The 19975-nt window shown below is 41.5% G+C and overlaps 1 protein-coding gene across 1 annotated transcript in view; it reads right to left on the bottom strand.

The window, feature by feature from the left end:
* The window catches only part of SLC16A2 (solute carrier family 16 member 2), a gene marked incomplete at its 3' end in the record, with an annotated part of 136464 nt that overhangs the window by 15973 nt on the left and 100516 nt on the right, over nucleotides 1–19975 (bottom strand). The gene's annotated exons all lie outside the window — the stretch shown is intronic.

Here is a 19975-nt window from a genome sequence, read left to right as displayed (position 1 = left end):
TAAGGAGCAGGGAAGGCCACCAAAGAAAGCCTCCTAGAGGCAGGTTTGGTGGCACATACCTATAATATCAGTATTTGGAAGGTTGATACAAGGGGATTGCAGGTTTGAGGCAAGCTGCAGCAACTTAGTGAAGCCCTCAACAGCTTAGTGAGTCCCTTTTACAAAATATAAGCAAAATAGGGCTGGCGAGTATAGCTCAGAGATTGAATACCCCTGGGTTTATTCACCAGTACCATCCTCCAATAAAAGGGGAAAAAAAAGAGAGAATGTCCTTGAAATTGCACTAGGGTATAGAGAAGATTCAGGATCCACCTAAAGATTTCTTGTGTGTGTGTGTATGTGTGTGTGTGTGTGTGTGTGTGTGTGTGTGTATGTGTGTGTGTGTGTGTGTGTGTGTGTGTGTGTTACTGAGGGTTGAACCCAAGGGCATATTACCTTCGAGCTATACCCCCAGCCCTATTTTTTATTCTTTATTTTGAAACAAGGTCTCACTAAGTTGCAGAGAGCCTCAGTAAGTAGCTGAGACTGGCTGTGAACCTGTGATCCTCCTGTCTCAACCTCCCAAATGCTGGGATTACAAGTGTGTGCTACCACGTACAGCTTCCACCTAAAGATTTCTAAGGACACTGTACAAGAGGGCCACATAACCCTCATGCTGAAATCCTTCATCAGAACCAGTGTTTGGCAAAGTGTTCAACATAATTAGCATTCAGAAATGCAAATCACAATTACATTGAGATTCCACCTAACTCCAGTGAGAATAGCAGTAATCCAGAATGCAAATGATAATAAATGCTAGTGAGGATGTAGGGAAATAGGAACTCTTAAACACTATTGATAGGATTATACCTCTGCCATGGAGATCGATTATGGAGGTTTCTCAAAAGTTTAGCAATGGAACCACAATATAACCCAGCTATACCACCCCTTGGTGTCTTTCTAAAAGAAAAACTTAGGATACTATAACAATGAATGCATACCCAGGTTTACTGCAGCACAATTCACAATAGCCAAATTATGGAATTGACCTAGGTGTCAACAGATGAATCATGAAAGGAAATGTGGTATATCCACACAATGAAGTTTTACTCAGCCATCAGGAAGAACAAAATTAATTCATCAGTAGGAAAATAGAACTTGAGAACATTATGCTAAATAAGATAGCCAGTCTCAAAAAGTCAAAGGTCTTATGTTTTCTATCATATGTGGCTGCTAGAATGAAATTAAGAAACAAAAGGAACTTTGTTTGGTTAAATGAAGAGAGCAACCAGTGGAGAGCCATATAAGGAGGCATCACTACCAATCTCATTAACATGTACAGGGAGGGGGAGTGGGTTGGAATCTGGAGGAAAATACACCAAGTACTGTGTGCATGCATGTTTGTATCACTTTGAATCTCACTGTGATGTATATTTGCCATGCACCAATAAAAGTATAAAAAGTCCATGTTTCACAACCCCCTGATTCCAAACCCAAATAAAAATGTATATATATATATATATATATATATATATATTTTTTTTTTTTTTTGCAGGTCTGGGGATGGAACCCAGGGGCATTCTGCCTCTGAGCTACACCCTCTGCCCTATTTTTTATTTATTTTGAAACCGGGTCTCACTGAGTTGCAGAGGGCCTCACTAAGTAGCTGAGGCTGTCCGCAAACCATGATCCTCCGGTCTCAGCCTCCCGAATGCTGGGATTACAAGCATGCGCCACCACGCCCGGCATATGTATCTTGTTTTTAAAGACTAAATATCTGTAACAATCCTGACCAGGAAGGAAGAAATTTGCTCTTAGATTCTTTCAGCCCATTTCCCCCTGATTAACCCTTGGGGAAAAAAAGACCAAGCTTTGTTTGTTTAGAAGCTGCTATTGAGACAGGACAGAGGACTTGGGACCAGAAAGGGTTAAAAGAGACCATCTGTATTGCCTTCTGTGGACTACATTTTGAGGACAACCTGTGTGAATAAGAATAGGGGAGCCTGGCATGGTAGGACATGCTTGTAATCCTAGCATTTGGGAAAATGAGACAGGAGGATCTCATTTTTGCAGCCAGCCTCAGCTACTTAGATCCTTTGCAACTCAGTGAGACCCTGTTTCAAAATAAAGAATAAAGAATAGGGCTGGGGTGGAGCTTAGAGGTAGAATGCCCCTGGGTTCCATCCCCAGTCCTGCAAAAGAAAAAGAAAAAAAAGACAAAGAGAGAAAGAAAGAAAGAAAGAAAGAAAGAAAGAAAGAAAGAAAGAAGGAAAGAAGGAAAGAAAGAAAAGGAAAGAAGGAAAGAGAATAGGGTGAGGTGAGCTTTTCTTTACTAGGCTAAATAATCTTAGTTCCCTTAATTTTTCTTCTTAACTTTAATTTTGAATACTATAATTATTTTCAGAATTCTCCTCTGAACATACTCCAAGTCTTCATTATCATCAGAAAGCATTCACTGGCTGGGTACTTGGGAGGCTGAGACAGGAAGATCATAGGCTCAAGGCCAGCCGCAGCAACTTGGTGAGACCCTGTTTCCAAATAAAAAATAAAGTGGGCTGAGGGTGTAGCTCAGGGGTAGAACATCCCTGGGTTCACTCCCCAGCGCTGCACACACACAAAAGCATTCACTGAGTGTTACCTGAGTAGGGTGCTGGGCCAGCTTCTGGCTTTCTCCAACTCTAGAGCCCCAAGTTCGCTATTCTAAGTGGGGTAAATGCTAGCCTGTGTTCCATACCTCAGTGCCATTTCTATCCCCATTAGAAATCTGCATTTCCCTGGGGCCTGATACTGAGCCCTACCTAGCTGTCATTCCAGCAAGGAGACCTGGACTTTCATTACAATTTCATCTCTCATTAGCAGTGGAGCCTTGAGAAGTAACATGGCACTCCTCTAATCAAGTTTTTTCACCTGTGAAAGGGGGATTGAAATTCCTACTGTGCCTTCCTCAAAGTTTTAAAAAATGATTATCATAATAACTATATAAAAAGATATAGCCATATGCCAATAAAAATTTTAAAAAGATACACCCATATGTATATAAGAGGTGGGTTTCTGTTTGTTTTTTGGTTTTTGTCTTTGTTTTTGTTTTGGTACTGCAGATTGAACCCAAGAGGTAGAGGCATTCTACCGCTGAGCTATAACCCTAGCCTTTTTGTTTTTTAGCTTGAAACAAGGTCTCACTAAATTGCTGAGGATGGCCTAGACCCTGCAATCCTCTTGCCTCAGCCTCCCAAGTACTGGCATTATAAGTATGCACCATCATGCCCAACTTGAGTTTTGAAGAGAAAAAAAAAAAAAATATATATATATATATATATATATATATGTATGTATATTTGTGGTAATGGGGATGGAACCCAGGGCATTCTACCTCCGAGCTCCACCCCTAGCCCTATTTTTTATTCTTTATTTTGAAACAGGGTCTTACTGAGTTGCAAAGGGCCTCACAACTGAGGCTGGCCATGAACTGTGATCTTCTTGTCTCAGTCTCCAAATGCTGGGATTACAAGTATGTACCATCACGCCCAGTTGAGTTTCAAAATGATTAATGTCACATCATATACAAAAGTCAATGCAAAATTGGAGCATAGACTTCAGTGTAAAACTTAAAACTATAAAACTTCTAGAAGAAAGTATAGGAGAAAAATCTTTCTGACCTTTGGTTAGGCAAATATTTCATATATATTCATAAAATATATGATTTATAAAAGAACATTTTGATGTACTGGACTTTATCAAAATTTGAAACTTCTACTCTTTGAAAAGTAGTTATGAAAATGAAAATGAAAAGTCAGTCCATAGATGGGAAACATTTACAATGCAAATGTTTTAGTTTGGAAAAAGACTGGTATCCACCATTATGAATGTGAGTTAACTCATAACTCAATGAAAAAAAAACACCAAGGATTCCAATTTAAAATATGAGCAAAAGACTTGAACAGACATACAGACACACACGATAGGAATAGCAGTTAAGCACATGAAGAGTGCTCAATCTCATTAATCATGTGAGAAATACATGTTAAAACCACTGTGAGATACCTCCTACATATCCACTAAAAAGGCTCTTTTCATTGAAAATAAAAGGTATACATTTAAACTGTGCTTGGTGCCCTCTCCCCCCACCCCCGTTTTCCCTTACCTTCCCCAACAATGAGTGTCCAGGTTAACCATGCTATATTCATACTTTTACACATATCGGATATAGCTCCTCCGTTAATCAACTTCAGCCTTCTTCCTCTCCTATTTGCATTGGGGAGGGTGTAAAGGAACTGGAAATCTCATATACCGCTGATGGGGATTTAAAATATTATACTCACTTTGTGTGGGGGAGCACATTATATATCTTGACTATGGTGGTGGTGGTGGTGTTCTTTTATGGGGTATATCTAAGTATGTGCTTAGAAAGCATGAGGCCATGGTTTTGATCTCCGGGACCAAAAGAATCAAAGAATGGGGTATATAAAAAGTGAGATATTATTATACAAAAGCTATATCTCTGAATTGGTGTTATTAAAATGGGGGCAAGGTCTGGGAGTGTAGTTCAGTGGCAGGCAGAGTGTGTGCTTAGCATGTGTAAGACCCCAAATTTAATCTCCAGCACCAAAAAGAACAGGAAGGGCAGGAAAGTAGGAAGTATGAATTTGAGATACCATCTAGTTGTGTATATTTTACTTCTGCCCAGATTTTTTAAAAAAGACAAGTGTGGTGGCACCTGAGACAAGGGGATCACAGGTTCAACGCCAGCCTCAGCATGTAGGTGAGAACCTCAGTAACTTAGCAAGGCCCTGTTTCAAAATATAGAAAATAAAAAAGGCTTGGGGTGTAGCTTGGAGTTAGAATGCCCCCAGGTTCATTTCTCACTACCAGAATACATACCTACAATAAAAGTAGCTCAGTTGTATTATCTAAGAAGAAAAGTATTTAAATTCAGTAAATTTTTTTTGACATTCTACAACTAAAAGTCACTATCAACCTTTTCTGAATACCTACAATACAATGAAAACTGATGATTAGGTTTATAAGGTATATTTTGTACAGTTCAAGAAAGTATAAATTATATTTGATGTAGTTTTTAAAAATAATCATATTTTGGTGGTACTGGGGATAGAACCCAGGGACATTCTACTTCCGAGCTACACTCTCAGCATTATTTTTGATTCTTTCTTTTCTTTCTTTCTTTCTTTCTTTCTTTCTTTCTTTCTTTCTTTCTTTCTTTCTTACTTTCTTTCTTTCTTTTTGGTGGTACTGGGGTTCCTGGAAGCCCTTCCACCTCCGGGCTACACTCCCAGACCTATTTTTACATTTTTATTTGGAAACAGGGTCTCCTAAGCCAGCGCGTGCGGCTGACTTCGAACCTACGCGATCCTCCTGTCTCTGCCTCCCAAGTGTGGGAATTACAAGTGTGTGCCACCATACCCGGCTTGATTCTTTATTTTGAAATAGGGTCTCCCTGAGTTGCAAAAGGCTTCCCTAAGTAGCTGAGGCTGTCCATGAACCACGATCCTCCTGTCTAATCCTCCCAGATGCTGGGATTAAAAGTGTGCCCCCAACACCTGACCATAATATCCTTATTTCAAGAAAGTTATACAATGAAATCATATAGAATGTGACCTTTTTTTGGTGCACTGTATTCATACATCATAGTGGGATACAAACTTTTGTAGACATACATGCACACATCACCCAGTCAGCCCCCACCCGATCCCCACCCCATTCCCTCCCCATCCCTCCTTCCCATGCTTGGCTTAGTGGTTGACATCTAGTATTATAGCAATTTATCCAATATTAAAAATGATAATCTCACATAACAGTTTCATTTGTCTGATACCAAGCTTTTGATGACTTAAAGATAACATTTCAATATTTCTTTTTACTTTCTTTCTTACCAGAGAATATTTTTTTCTATTTTTTAGGTGAAACTATCATATATTTATATATTTATTTTTCAGAAAAAAATCTATCCTAATATGGAATATGGATTCTAGATACCCAAAATGATCTTGAAAAAGAAAAAGGTAGAAGATATATATTTTCTGATTTCAAACCATATAAAGCTACAATAATTGAAACAGTGTAGTACTGTTCTAAAGGCGGATATATAAACCATTGGAGTTAAATACAAGCCTAGAGCTAAATTCTTCCCTATATTGTCAAGTTATTTTTGACAAGGTTTCCACGAACATTTGGTGGTGGAAATAATAATCTTTTAACTAAATATTGTTGAAACATAATAATTACATGGAAAAGAATAAAATTGGACCCTTACCTAATCCCATATACAAGTATTAACTCAAAATAGATAAAAGACCTAAATATAAATCTTTTTTTTTAATTTTATTTTATTGGTGCACTGTATTCATACATCATAGTGGGATACAAACTTTTGTAGACATACATGGACACATCGCCCAGTCAGCACCCACCCTATCCCCACCACATTCTCTCCCCATCCCTCCTTCCCATGCTTGGCTTAGTGGTTGACATCTAGTATTATAGCAATTTATCCAAAATTAAAAATGATAATCTCACATAACAGTTTCATTTGTCTGATACCAAGCGTTTGATGATTTAAAGATAACATTTCAATATTTCTTTTTGCTTTCTTTCTTACCAGAGCATATTTTTTCTGTTTTTTTAGGTGAAACTATCATATATTTATATATTTATTTTTCAGAAAAAAAATCTATCCTAATATGGAATATAAATTCTAGATACCCAAAACGATCTTGAAAAAGAACAAAGCTAGCAGATATATATTTTCTGATTTCAAACCATATAAAGCTACAATAATTGAAACAGTGTAGTACTGTTCTAAAGGCAGATATATAGACCATTGGAGTTAAATACAAGCCTAGAGCTAAACTCTTCCCTATATTGTCAAGTTATTTTTGACAAGGTTTCCACGAACATTTGGTGGTGGAAATAATAATCTTTTAACTAAATATTGTTGAAAAATAATAATTACATGGAAAAGAATAAAATTGGACCCTTACCTAATCCCACATACAAGTATTAACTCAAACTAGATAAAAGACCTAAATATAAATCTTAAGACTATAAACTTTTAGGAGAAAATCTGGGTCATAAAACCTCACAACATTGAAATTGGCAGTGATTTCTTGGATATGATTTCAATGGCACAGGCAACAGAAGAATATACAAACTCCCTAAAAAATAAAAGAAAATATTGTATATCCAAAGACAATGTAAACAGAGTTAAAAGTTACTAATAGAATTGGATAAAATATTTCCAAATGCTATATCTGAAGGTATATTAATATTCCAACTAGAAATCCTAAAAATTAACAACAATAAAGTCAAACAATACCATTTAGAGATAGGTAAAAGACTAACATAAGGAATGAATCTCCACAGATAACCAATCTTAGTTGTCTGTTGGATGGAAACTCTTGTTTCTCTGGTTCTGGTGAGTGTTACCTATTTCTTCTTTGTAGTTAATCTCTTTGAGTATTTTCTCTAGTGCTGGTTTTGAAGACATAAATTCCTTCAGTTTCTGTTTGTCATGGAAGCTTCTTATTTCTCCATCTAATTTGATAGAAAGTTTTGCTGGGTAGAAAATTTTTGGCTGGAAGTTGTTTTCTTTCAGAGTTTGGAATATGTTACTCCAAGCCCTTCTGGCTCTCATGACTTGGTTTGGGAAGTCTGGAGTGATTCTAATTGGTTTGCCTCTGAATGTCACTTGGCCCTTTGTTTTTGTTGCCTTTAAGATTCTCTGCTTGGCTTCCACATTGGTCATTTTGACAATTATGTGGCGTGGGGATCCTCTTCTCTGATCCTGTCTAAAGGGAGTTCTATAAGTTTCCTGGATCTGTGTATCAACCTCTTGCTCTATGTTTGGAAAATTTTCTGCTATTACTTCCTTGAAGAGATTGTTGATCCCTTTGGTTTCACTTTCTTTTCCCTCCTCTATTCCAATTATTCTTAGGTTAGCTCTCTTAAGATGGGCCCATATTTCTTCAATGTCAGATTCCTGCTGTTGGATATTTTTTTCTAGATTAGAAACTATGCGTTCATTTTTGGAATGATCCTCTTCTAAGAGCGAGATTCTGTTCTCCATGTGGTCTAATCGGTTGTTTGTGCTTTGAATTGAGGCCTTTACTTCATTAATTGCATCCTTTATCTCTTTTTGGCTCTCTCTGAGTTCTTTTCGAAGCACCTCTATTATTTCTACAGTTATTTTCCTGATTTGATCTTGTAGAAATCTCTGATTTTCTGTTTTATTGGGTTCTGATGTTGTAGGATTGTGGGCATTCATTGCTCCAGTGTTATTCCTCTTTCCCATGATTTCAGAAGTTTGTACCTTCTCTGGGTTCTTCCCTGGGTCACTACGGCTTCACTTAAGGTGCTCTGGATCTCGAGTCTGTAGTATCTCAGACCCCACTACTCCTTTACTGGGTTGTATCACAGAGTCTCCGACCCAGGGAGTCGATAGAGGCTGCTTTAAACTATGGGGGGGGTGCCAGGTTGCACGTTCTCCTATGGTGTGATATCTCTGCCACCGCCACTCCCCCACTGGGTCAAGTCCCAGGGAGTACAGTACTGGGATTTCTCCTCTGTGGCCCGCAATTTGACTCACTGTTCTTGAGTTTGCAGATGTAGCTGTACTGGACTCAGTGAATTCTCTGCTGCTGCCGCCGGTGGCAATATGGTGCCGCTGCTATGCCCTTGGCCGTGAGACTGGTTTATTTCTTCTTGGTTTTGAGTTCCACTCTGAGTCCCTGCAGCGTGTGCTGAGCTCAGCCACTGGGAGCTTTAGATGCTTCCTGCGCTGAAAAATCCCGCCTGGCTGTTCCGCAGCGGCTCACCTCGGCTTGCTGTAGCCGTCCGGTGAACTTGCCGCTGCCGCCGGCAGTATGGCGCTGCTGCCGTGGCCTCGGGCATGAGGCCGGTGTATCTCCTCTGTGGCTTAGCGCTCTGTTCTCAGTCCGCTTTCTCTCTGGAGCCTGATTTTTTTCTCTGATGATGGCGTTTTCTGGCTATGAAAGGCACTGATTTTGTGGTAATGGAGATTGGTTGTTAGCGGGGCTCTTAAGCCCTGCTTTTCTCGGTCGCCATCTTCCCGGAAGTCTCCTCTTTCAGAATGTGACCTTTTGACATTCACTTTTTTACCCAGCATAGTCCTCTGGAAATACATATTTGAAGTGGGTTTCTTTTAGTTGGAGTGTGTCTTCTTCTTTACCCACTCTGCTAATGTCTACCTTTTAATCTATGTATTCAGAGCATTTGCATGTAAAATAATAGCTTATATGTTAAGGTATTTTATTTTGGCTCTTTATGTATTCTCTGGTTTCTTTTTGCTGCATGCAGGTTGCTTTAACAGTTTTTAGAATTCCATTTGAACTCATTGTTATTGCTTTTGAGTGTAGTTAGTCCTTTATATGCCTTTGTAAGATTGTACTTTAAAAAAGTACTCAAAGAAATCACATATATGTATATAATACACCAGTCCACTGTTGGTGACATTTTATTAATTTCAGTAAGGTGTGAAAAATCTCCCTTCTCTCCCTCCACCCTTCCCCATTTATAGTATAAGTGTCTCAAATATTTCCTCTGCATACACTGATAACCACATCAATTGTCATAATTTTCTCAACTATTTAACATTATTTGGAAAAAAAGAGAAGGAAAGTCCATAATTTTACTCTTCATTGTTTTTTCATTCCTGATGGTTTAAGCTTCCTTCTTTTATTGTTTCTTTTCTACGTAGAGAACTTCCTTTAGCCAATTTTTTAGGATATGCCTGTAAGTGACAAATTCTCTTAGCTTCCTTCCATGCAAGGATTGTTTGGTTTGATTTCCCTCTTCATTTCTAAAGGATATATATATATATATATATATATATATATATATATATATATGTGTGTGTGTGTGTGTGTGTGTGTGTGTGTGTATGTGTATGTATATATATATATATATATATATATATATATATATATATATATATGTATTGCAGTACTGCGGATGGAACCCAGGGTCATTCTACCTCCGAGCTACATTCTCAGCCCTATTTTTTATTCTTTATTTTGAAACTGGGTCTCATTGAGTTGCAGAGGACCTCACTTCATTAAGTCATAGCTGAGACTGGCCGCAAACCATGATCCTCTGGTCTCAGCCTCCTGAATGCTGAGATTACAAGCGTGCACCACTATGCCCAACTTTCCTGAAGTGTATTTTCAATAAATATACAATCTTGGTGGACAGATTATTTTCTTTCAGCATTTAAAAATATTATGTCGGTCCGGGCCTCTGGCCCTGACCCTGGGCGGGTGGGCAGGCGCTGGCGGGGCACCCCTAGGTGACCCCCTCCCCACCCGGAAGGACTCTGTGGTCCGGGCCTTTGGCCCCGACCCTGGGCAGATGGGCAGGAGCTGGTGGGGCACCCCTAGGTGACCCCCTTTCCACCCAGAAGTACCCTGTAAAAAAGGAAAAGAAAAAGGAAAAAGGAAAATATCGGAGAGGGGTCAAGGAGGCCATGGCGGATGCCAGGATATTGGAGATGCAGACAAAACTTATCCAAATGAACTGGAATTATTGGAAAAATTCCCTGCTAAGGAGGACTGCTTCTTCTCTACATTGTTAAGAATCTTGGACATCACCTTTAAGGAGAGAGACTTTAGCGGAGACCAAGGAGAAAGGTGGTGCTGAAAGCGGTCTCCAAATTGGCGGAGGAGACTTGTATTCAGGAGAAGCAGAAATTGGATCCTACTAACCTTATTTTTTTTCCTTTGGAGAAATTACACCAAAGGTCGAATGCTACCATCGTGCATGCTTAGGAAGACTGGACAACATTCAGAGTGGAAAAAGAGCTTGGGAAAGATTTGAAATGGTGGAGGCAGTGGCAATGGCAGTGGCCAGTACTCAGGGGAGGCAGAGATCTGATGCATTACACCTGGAACCTTTGAAGTAATGACCCCAGAGGCAGAATGCTACCACCACACACCCTCGAGAATGTGGGATGAATGGTTGGGCGAAGAGGGTGCTCAGATTAGAGCCTGTCGAGGAGTGAGGCCGGCGACAGACACAGCAAAGCTGGGACTGGAGCCTGTCATGAGGCAAGGCCGGTGCTGGAACCTCTGAGGCCAGGATGGGAGCCTGCTGAGGGGTTAGGCTGGTGCTGGGGCCAGTGAAGCCGGGATCGGATCATGTCGTGAGGCAAGGCCAGTGCTGGTGCCTTCGAGGCCGGGATCGGAGCCTGCTGAGGGGTTAGGCCAGTGCCGGGGCAACAAGGCCAGGATTGGAGCCTGCCATGAGGCAAGGCCGGTACTGGGGCCTCCGAGGCTGGGATCGGAGCCTGCCGAGGGGTTAGGCTGGGGCCGGGGCCAATGGCCGGCATCGGAGCCTTCTGTGAGACAAGGCTGCTATTGAGGCCTCTGAGGCTGGGATTGGAGCCTGCCAAGGGGTTAGGCCGGTGCTGGGGTTAGCGAGGCTGGCATCGGAGCCTGCCGTGAGGCAAGGCCGGTGCTGGGGCCTCCGAGACTGGGATTGGAGCCTACTGAGGGGGTAGGCCGGTGCTGGGGCCAATGGCCGGCATCAGAGCCTTCCGTGAGGCAAGGCTGCTATTGAGGCCTTCTAGGCCAGGATCGGAGCCTGCTGAGGGGTTAGGCCAGTGCTGGGGCCAGCGAGGCCGGGATCGGAGCCTGCTGTGAGGCAAGGCCAGTGCTTGGGCCTCCGAGGCTGGGATCGGAGACTGCCGAGGGGTTAGGCCAGTGCCGGGGCCAGTGGCCAGCATTGGAGCCTCCCGTGAGGCAAGGTCACTATTGAGGCCTCCGAGGCCGGGATTGGAGCCTGCCGAGGGGTTAGGCCAATGCCGGGGCCATCGGCCAGCATCGGAGCCTGCCGTGAGGAAGGCCGGTGCTGGGGTCTCCAAGGCCGGGATCGGAGCCAGCTGAGGGGTTAGGCCAGTGTCGGGGCCAGAGAGACGAGAACCGGGGCCTCCCACGAGGCAAGGCTGCTGCTTGAGCCAGCGAGGTCTGGATCAGTCCACCAGGTAGCCACGCCTCAACTGGGGCCATCAAGAGTGGGATCAGTATTTGCAATGCAGCATGCACAGAGAAATATCGCAGAAAATTAAAACCAGATGCTTCCCCTAATCAGCAATAACTAGGAGGAAAGGGGCAACAGGAAGTGGTCGAGCTATAGAAAGGGCCCTATAGTGAATCAATTAAGGTGACCAATCAGAGGGTATGGAATAGGGAAGGATGGAGCCTCTTTAAAAAGCAGGAGGTACATAAACATATGTATCAAAGTTAATCACCAAACAAGCATGGGATCGAGGGAGGGGGAGGGAATGGGATGGGGACTGGATGAGGGCTAATTGGATGATGTGTGCTTGTATATCCTCTCAAGTCTTGTATTCCAATGTGATGTATGATTACAATGCACCAATAAAAACAAATTTTAAAAAATTATGTCATTCTTCCTTTTGCCCTCCTTGACTTCTGATGAAAAATATGCTGTCTTTGAACTGTTCTCCCCTTAGACTTAAGGTGCCATTTTTCTCGCACTGTTTTCCAAGACTATTTTGTGTGTATGTTTGTGTGTGTATTTCTGTGTGCTTGTGTGTTTAGTTTTTAGAAGTTTCTATATGTGTCTTGCTATGGATGTCTTTGAATTCATTCTCTTTGGAGTTTACTTAGCTTTAAAAAATTTTATTAGTGCATCATAGTCATACATCTTAATGGAGTACAAAATGGTAGAGATACACGTGCACACATTACTTATTTAGTTTCTTGAAACAATGGGTTTATGTCTTTTGCCATATTTGGGAGGTCTTCAGCATTATTCCTTTGAGTACTTTTTCAGCCCTAATTTTTTTCTTGAATCCTTGTATGGCAGGAATGTTAGATCTCTTGTTAGAGCCTCACAGGCCTCCAAAGGCTAAATGTTAATTTTTTCTCAGTGTATCTTTATTGTTCATATTGAATATTTTGTATTGTTCACTGATTTTATTCTCTGTTCTCTCTATTTTTCTGTGGAATCTATTCAGTAAGGCTTATTTGATTATGACTATCATCTATCTATCTATCTATCTATCTATCTACTTATCATCTATCAATCATCTTGTGTTAGTGGGAATTGAACCCCAATCCTGAATATGGTAGGCACATACTCTATCACTTAGTTAAATTCCCACCCTTTTTAATTTTATTTTGAGATAGGGTCTCACTAAGTTGCCCAGGCTGGCCTCAAACTTGTTATCCTCCTGCTAGTCCTCCAGAGTAGCTGGAATTACAGGCATATGACAACACACCTGGCTTATTGTCTTTTTCAGTTCTAAAAATTTTCTCTTTTTTGTCTTTATAGCTTCCATTTATTTGTTAAGACTTTGTGTTTCATTTATTTATCTATGATTATAATGGCTTATGAAAGCATTTTTATAATAGCTGCTTTCAAAATCCTTGCCAAATAATTCTCACTTCTATCTTATCTCAGTGCTGGTATCAGTTGACTGTCTTTTTTTTATTGAAGTCAAGATTTTTCCGGTCCTTGGAGTAACTAGAGATTTTCTGTGGTATTCTGGACATTCTGAATGTATTGCTGTAAGACTCTGGATCTTATTGAAATCTTGTATTTTAGCGGCCTTTCTCTGACAACATGCCAGCAAATCACTCCCTTATTACTGCCAAATAGGGATGGAAGTCCACATCCCCTGCTCAGCCTCCACTGGCTCCCTGGAAGGGAAGGGTGCCTTGTTATTGCTGTGCAGGGGTCAGGATATTCAAGATTCCCACTAGGCTTCTTCTGATACCTACCTGATTGGGAGAGGTACGGGAGCCCTTGTTACTCTTTGTCACCTGGTCTCATCTGACAGTCCACTAAGTGATGGTGATGTCCCATTTGGGACAATGTCCCACTTGGCCTTCACTGGCGCCACGTTAGCACCTTGTCAAGAACAGGAGGAGTGGTCAGGGCTTACAATCTGGTGAGGATGAAAGTCCAGGCTCCCTACATGGTCTCCATTGACACCATGGGGGAGGGGTAGGCCTTGTTATCGCTGAGAGGGAAGAAACTCCTGGCTCCCTGCTCAGTTTTTTTTTTTTTTTTGATACAACCTCAGCACAGGAGGGGCATTTTGGGGCACCTAGTTCCAGCTGGGTGAGTGTAGAAGTCTAGGCTCCTTCCTAGGCCTTTGCTGACAAAGGTTGAATGAGGTCCCTTTTCCCCGTGGCATTTGGCTGGAGTAGAGCATTTACTGTCTAAAAGTTTTCTGTCTTGCTAAGGCTGCCCCTTCCCTGGTTTTTTAGCTAGAGGAATCCATCTTTTTTTTCTGCTCCCACAAATATTTCTGGATTGCTGGCTTCTTTGGTTCTAGGTTTGAGATATATGAAGCAAAAAGAAAACCCAGGTAATTCACCTTCCTGAGGACCTTAGTCCACACACCCTCTTTCCACATTTCAGTCTTTTTTTTGTAGTACTAGGAATTGAACCCAGGGGCATTCTACCTCTGAACTCCACCCCCAGCCCTCTTTTAGTTTTTGTTTTGAAACAGGGTCTCATTATATTGTTGCTGAGAATTTCGCTAAGTTACTGAGGCTGATCTGGAACCTAAGATCCTCCTGTCTCAAGTACTGGAATTATAGGTGCATGCCACTATACATGGTATTTTTGGTTTTCTTATATTTGTGTTATATATAATGTCCAGCAGTTTTAATTGAATTTTATGGGAGGATTAGGGAAATTGCCTTGATATAGTTATTAGCTCTAAGAGTTTATATTTTTAAATGAAATCATCTATGTATGATATTTATTTGTTGAACAGTTGTGATTTTTTTTGTGTGTGGTACTAGAGATTGAACCTCAGGGAATTCTTCCCTTAAGCTACACCCCCAGCACTTTTTATTTTTGTTTTGAAACAGGGTCTCACTAAGTTGCTGAGACTGGCCTCAAACCTGTTATTCTTCTGTCTTAGCCTCCTAAATACTGATATTACAGGTGTGAACCACTGTGCCTTGCTTATTGAACATTTATTTAACATCCTCTCTAGCCCAGAAACATGTCTATCACACTGGCATTGAGTATGCTGAGTGGCATATGTATCTGACAGTAGAATAGGAAACACATTTTTTAAAAACATACGACAATAAAATTTATAAGTCCCATGGTTCATGTCCAGAATAATGTTTCTATTTAAAGATTTTCAGATAAGTCAGATACTCTTAGTGAAAGAAAATTTTCAATATTAATGGAAAGAAAGGTAACCTAACAGATTAGTGATTGAAGAATAGCATGATATAGGAAAAGGAGTTACAGGATTGTTAGTAGGATAGGTGGCCAAAGGAAATTTAGTAAGAGAAAAATAATTCAGCAAGGGCTATCTGAAAAAAAAACACCAATAATCATTGTTAGAGACTCAAACAAAATTGGTCCCATCTTGTGAAGATGTGCCATTTTGCAGGTCTATTTGCTGATTAGAAATTCTCAGAAATTGTTCAAATATACCTTTCCCCTGCTTACTGAAATGTCCTCATTATCTTGCCTAAGATATGCCTGACAAGCCCTTTGCTTATCACATTCCTCTGCTTATGGAAAATTCCCATTGTCTGCTTAACCCAGCTCTAACAACCCAACTAACTCTCCTTAAACCCCTCCTAGCAAAGGCAAACCACTGCTCTACCTTGCCCGATAGACTATCCCCCTAAACAACCCATGTAAGAGTCTAGTGTGTAAGAGGACAGAAGTTCCATTCTTTCCTGGAGACTACCTTTGCACATTTTATCCCAATAAGGCCTGTTCTACCATTGAACCATCTCCTGTCTCCTTCCTCCCCAGATTTTTCAATAATAATGATGACAATAGTGGTTATTGATAGGTCGGGTCCTTCCCTTCCCCCACAGGACTCTCAGTGGGGACAGAAGGCTGAACCCTAGAAGCCAGAGCAGAGATGCCACGAGACTCCAGGCATTGCCAGGCAGACTCCAGAGGCCGCGAGATTATGGATGTCATGAGAGAATCGGCATTCCCACACTGCTAGTCTCACCCCACGGCCTGGAGATAATGTCCGCAAGAGGCCGGTTTTGATTAAAGCAGCTTTTTCTGATAACTCGGTTGGTGTTTACCTCCTTCACAACTCCCCAGCTCAGTTTCAACGTTACAATTATAACCATATTGATGACAATTGAGCAGTCTCAGTTGTCATTTACCTTTCTTGCAATCAGTTTCCATGTTTGGAGAAATGCACAGAGTAGTAAAAATTTTCCAGAACTCTGACAGTTTTTAAATCTGGACTCAACATTTGGGGAGTTTCCCATAAATACCCCTGCTTCCCATAAATACCCAGATGGGGCACACAAAGAGAGTTTGACGAAGTGGCTGAGATGATGAAAGAGATGGGAAGGGTAAAAATTAGATCTTAACAAGAGATATGCCGTTTTTCTAAACAAACCTGGTAAAGTCAGAGGTAGAACCATGTAACCTTCTATCAGACAGAGCATTATTTTTAACCCATGGCCACACAAAGGGCTAAGCAAGTGCACAATGCTCAACAACCATGTTTTCTTTTCAACAGAGCCCTAGACGTAGAGGATGAACTATATATAAACCTGCCATCCACTTCTTTCATCCAGTAGTTCCCAGACTTCTTTCAACCTCAACCACTACCTCCAAGTCACTGAGAGAGTTGGCCCCAGAAGGGCTGTACTTGAAGTGAACACAATATCTGTATTCAGCAACTGCCCCGTCTTTTCTTCCTCTAAGCACCCACAGGCAGTGGGGCTGCTGTTGGGCCTGGGCAGCACAAGGTCGGAACCTTAGCCTTTTCAGCTCCATCCCGGATCAGCGGGCCCTCAAGAGCCCTTATCCTCAAAGGTTTTTTTTTCCACTCAAGTACCCAATTAGTGCCCTGGATCCTTACCCAGGCACTTGGGCAAAATGTCTTTGAAGTACAGGGAGGCCACTCAGAAAAGAACTCAAATGTGGGACCAGATTCCCTGGTGGCCCAAAACCAAACACTCCAAGCTCTCCCCCTGAGTTAAAAGAGGGAGAGAAGGGACTCCAAGAGCCAAACTCTCTAAATAAATTACAAGCGTTCACAAATTCTCATTATTGTGGGAAACTAACAAGAGCTTAAATGAGGAAACATCGGAGCAAACCCAAAGAATGACCTGAGCTGGGTGAGGACTAGATGGGAAAATGTAGGAAGGAGGAATGACACAGTGATTCAGGGGCGTAGGCAGGGAGGAGGGATGGACAGAGATGATGGTTCTATTCAAGAGCCTCTGCTGCTTCCTGACAAGGTGAAAGGTATAATGAAAGTTTTGAAAATAGGATTAAGAGATTTTTCTTTTGTACTAAGGATTGATTCCAGAGCCATTCTAACTCTGAGCTACACCCTGCCCTTGTGTATTATTGTTTTGAAGTGGGTTCCCATTAGTTTGCTGGCCTCATACCTGCAATCCTCCTGTGTCCGCCTCCCAAATATTGGGATTACAGGTGTGAGCCGTCGCTCCCAGTTAAAAGATCCTATTTTATTTATTTATTTATTTATTTATTTATTTATTTATTTATTTGTGTGTGTGGTATTGGAGATGGAACCTAGGGACATTCTACCTCTGAGCTACACCCCCAGCCCTATTTTTTATTCTATTTATTTTGAAACAGGGTCTCACTAAGTTACAGAAGGCCTCACTAAGTAGCCGAGGCTGGTTTCAAACCTGCGATCCTCCTGTCTCAGCCTCCCAAGTACTGAGATTACAAGCACATGCCACCACGCCTGGCTAAGAGGTCCCATTTTAATTCTTAGCTATTCAAATTCTATACCCAATACCAAGTGCAGAGGATGGCACCATGAATTAGAGTCTATGTCTACAGAAATGTCCCCTCCTTCTTTCCAATGTCTACACCTCTTCAGAGTGCCTAGAACATGGGGAAAAGTCTAAAACTAGTTGGGATAAATGAGGGTGCTTGGAATGGTATAGGCAGGGCAGGGAAAGGGTTGGGGGTGTCAGGCAGATGAGGACTGTGATTAATGTAGCAGGCACATTAGTCAGATGACTAATGAAAGCAACTGTGGAACACATATAAAAGGAGTCAGGTGGGTGGGCATGGCGGTGCACACCTGTAATTCCAACTGCTAGGGAGACTGAGGCTCAAGAGGCTTGAGCCCAGGAGTTTGAGACTAGCCTGGGCAGCACGGCAAGACTGTCTCAAAACAAAAACAAAAACAACAACAAAAAAGAACAACAAACAAGCAAACCAAGGCAGGTGAAGATACTTCTGGGGTCAATTGGGGAGCTCCAAAGAAAAGAAATGCAATACCCTGTTTTTCCTTGGGAACTGCACTGTTGGAGGCCCGAATTCCATTCTCTCTGTGGCAGACAAGGAGAGAGACCTCCCACTGAGCTTCATTTATTAACCATTTCTCTTGCTTTGTGCAGGGCCCACAGCAAAGCGCTCAATATAGCTGTCTGTCCAGTAATTAGTTGAAACACTCTTGTTCAAGAAAGGTGATTACAATTCATATTCTCTCTCTTCTCTCTCTCTCTCTCTCTCTCTCTCTCTCTCTCTCAGACACACACACACCACAGTGCTTGGGATCAAAGACAGGTACTTGTACATACTAAGCAAATACTGTCTTGATGAGTTACACTCCCAGCCCCTTTCCCAATTTCTGCCACATATAATGTTGAGAAAATCTTTCTTCCAGCTCTCAGTTTCTCTAAGACCATTTACTTTGGTAGCTACTCACCCACCATCCATTGAGTCTAGAACTCTACTCCATATTTGTAGTAAGCCTTTATTTAAAAAACCCAAAAGTACTTCCATATTTGTCTTGGTATGTGAACCTCCCAGTGGCTTATTTTTCTCTAATACAATGTAGTGGGTTTTTTTCTGGAAAATATTCTTTTCCAAGCATTCGACATCTAAACAAACCTCATTTTACCCTTCCAGGCTTTGTCTCAACACATGTTAATTTTGACGGGCTATCTACTTTTCAATTTCAAAAATGTTTCAAGCCAAAGGATCATTGAAAATATACATTAGCCAGGCATCGTGGCACATGCTTGTAACCCCCACGCTTGGGAGGCTGAGACAGGAGGATCGCGCAGGTTTGAAGCCAGCCTCTGCTGGATTATGAGACCCTGTTTCCAAATAAAATATAAAATAGGTCTGGGAATGTAGCCCGGAAGTAGAAGGCCCCTGGGTTCCATCCCCAGTATATTTGTTACCCCCTTATTTGGTCAGTTTACTTCCCTCTCCTTGCTATTATTCTTTACTTTCATTTTTATGTGTGGTTCTGGGGATTGAACCCAGGGTGGTTCTACCTCTGAACTACACCCCCAGCCCTATTGTATTTTTTTTATTTTGAAACAGGATCTCAACTAGGTTCCTGAGGGTCTTGCTAAATTGCTGAGTCCGGCTTTGAACCTGTAATTCTCCTGTTTCAGCTTCCCAAGTACTGGGATTACAGGTGTGTGTCACCATGTCTTGCTTATTGACTCCATTTTTTTTTTTTTGTGGTGGTGGTACTGGTGATGGAAGCCTTCTACCTCTGGGCTACACTCCCAGACCTCTTTTATATTTTGTTTAGAAACAGGGTCTCTTAAGTCAGTGAGGCTGGCTTCAAACCTGTGTGATCCTCCTGTCTCTGCCTCCCAAGCGTGGGGATTACAAGCGTGTGCCACCACACCCGGCTTATTTACTCCATTAAAAAAATATTTTTAAATTAATTGGTGCATCATTTACTTCCATTTTTATTTTTATTTTTACTTCCATTTTTAGAGACAACTATTTTTTATTCTTTGGTACTGGGGATTGAAACTAGAGGCATTCCATCTCCAAGCTACACCCCCAGCCCAATTTTATTTATTTGGAAACAGGGTCTCATTAGATTTCTTTCTCTCTCTCTCTCTCTCTCTCTCTCTCTCTCTCTCTCTCTCTCTTTTTTGGTGGTACTGGGGTTCTTGGAAGCCCTTTTACCTCAGGGCTACACTCCCAGACCTATATTTTTTATTTGGAAACAAGGTCTCTTAAGCCA

Source organism: Muscardinus avellanarius, assembly GCF_963383645.1.
Source record: "Muscardinus avellanarius genome assembly, chromosome: X".
Classification (NCBI taxonomy): domain Eukaryota; kingdom Metazoa; phylum Chordata; class Mammalia; order Rodentia; family Gliridae; genus Muscardinus; species Muscardinus avellanarius.
This window is presented reverse-complemented; position numbering and strand designations above follow the sequence as displayed.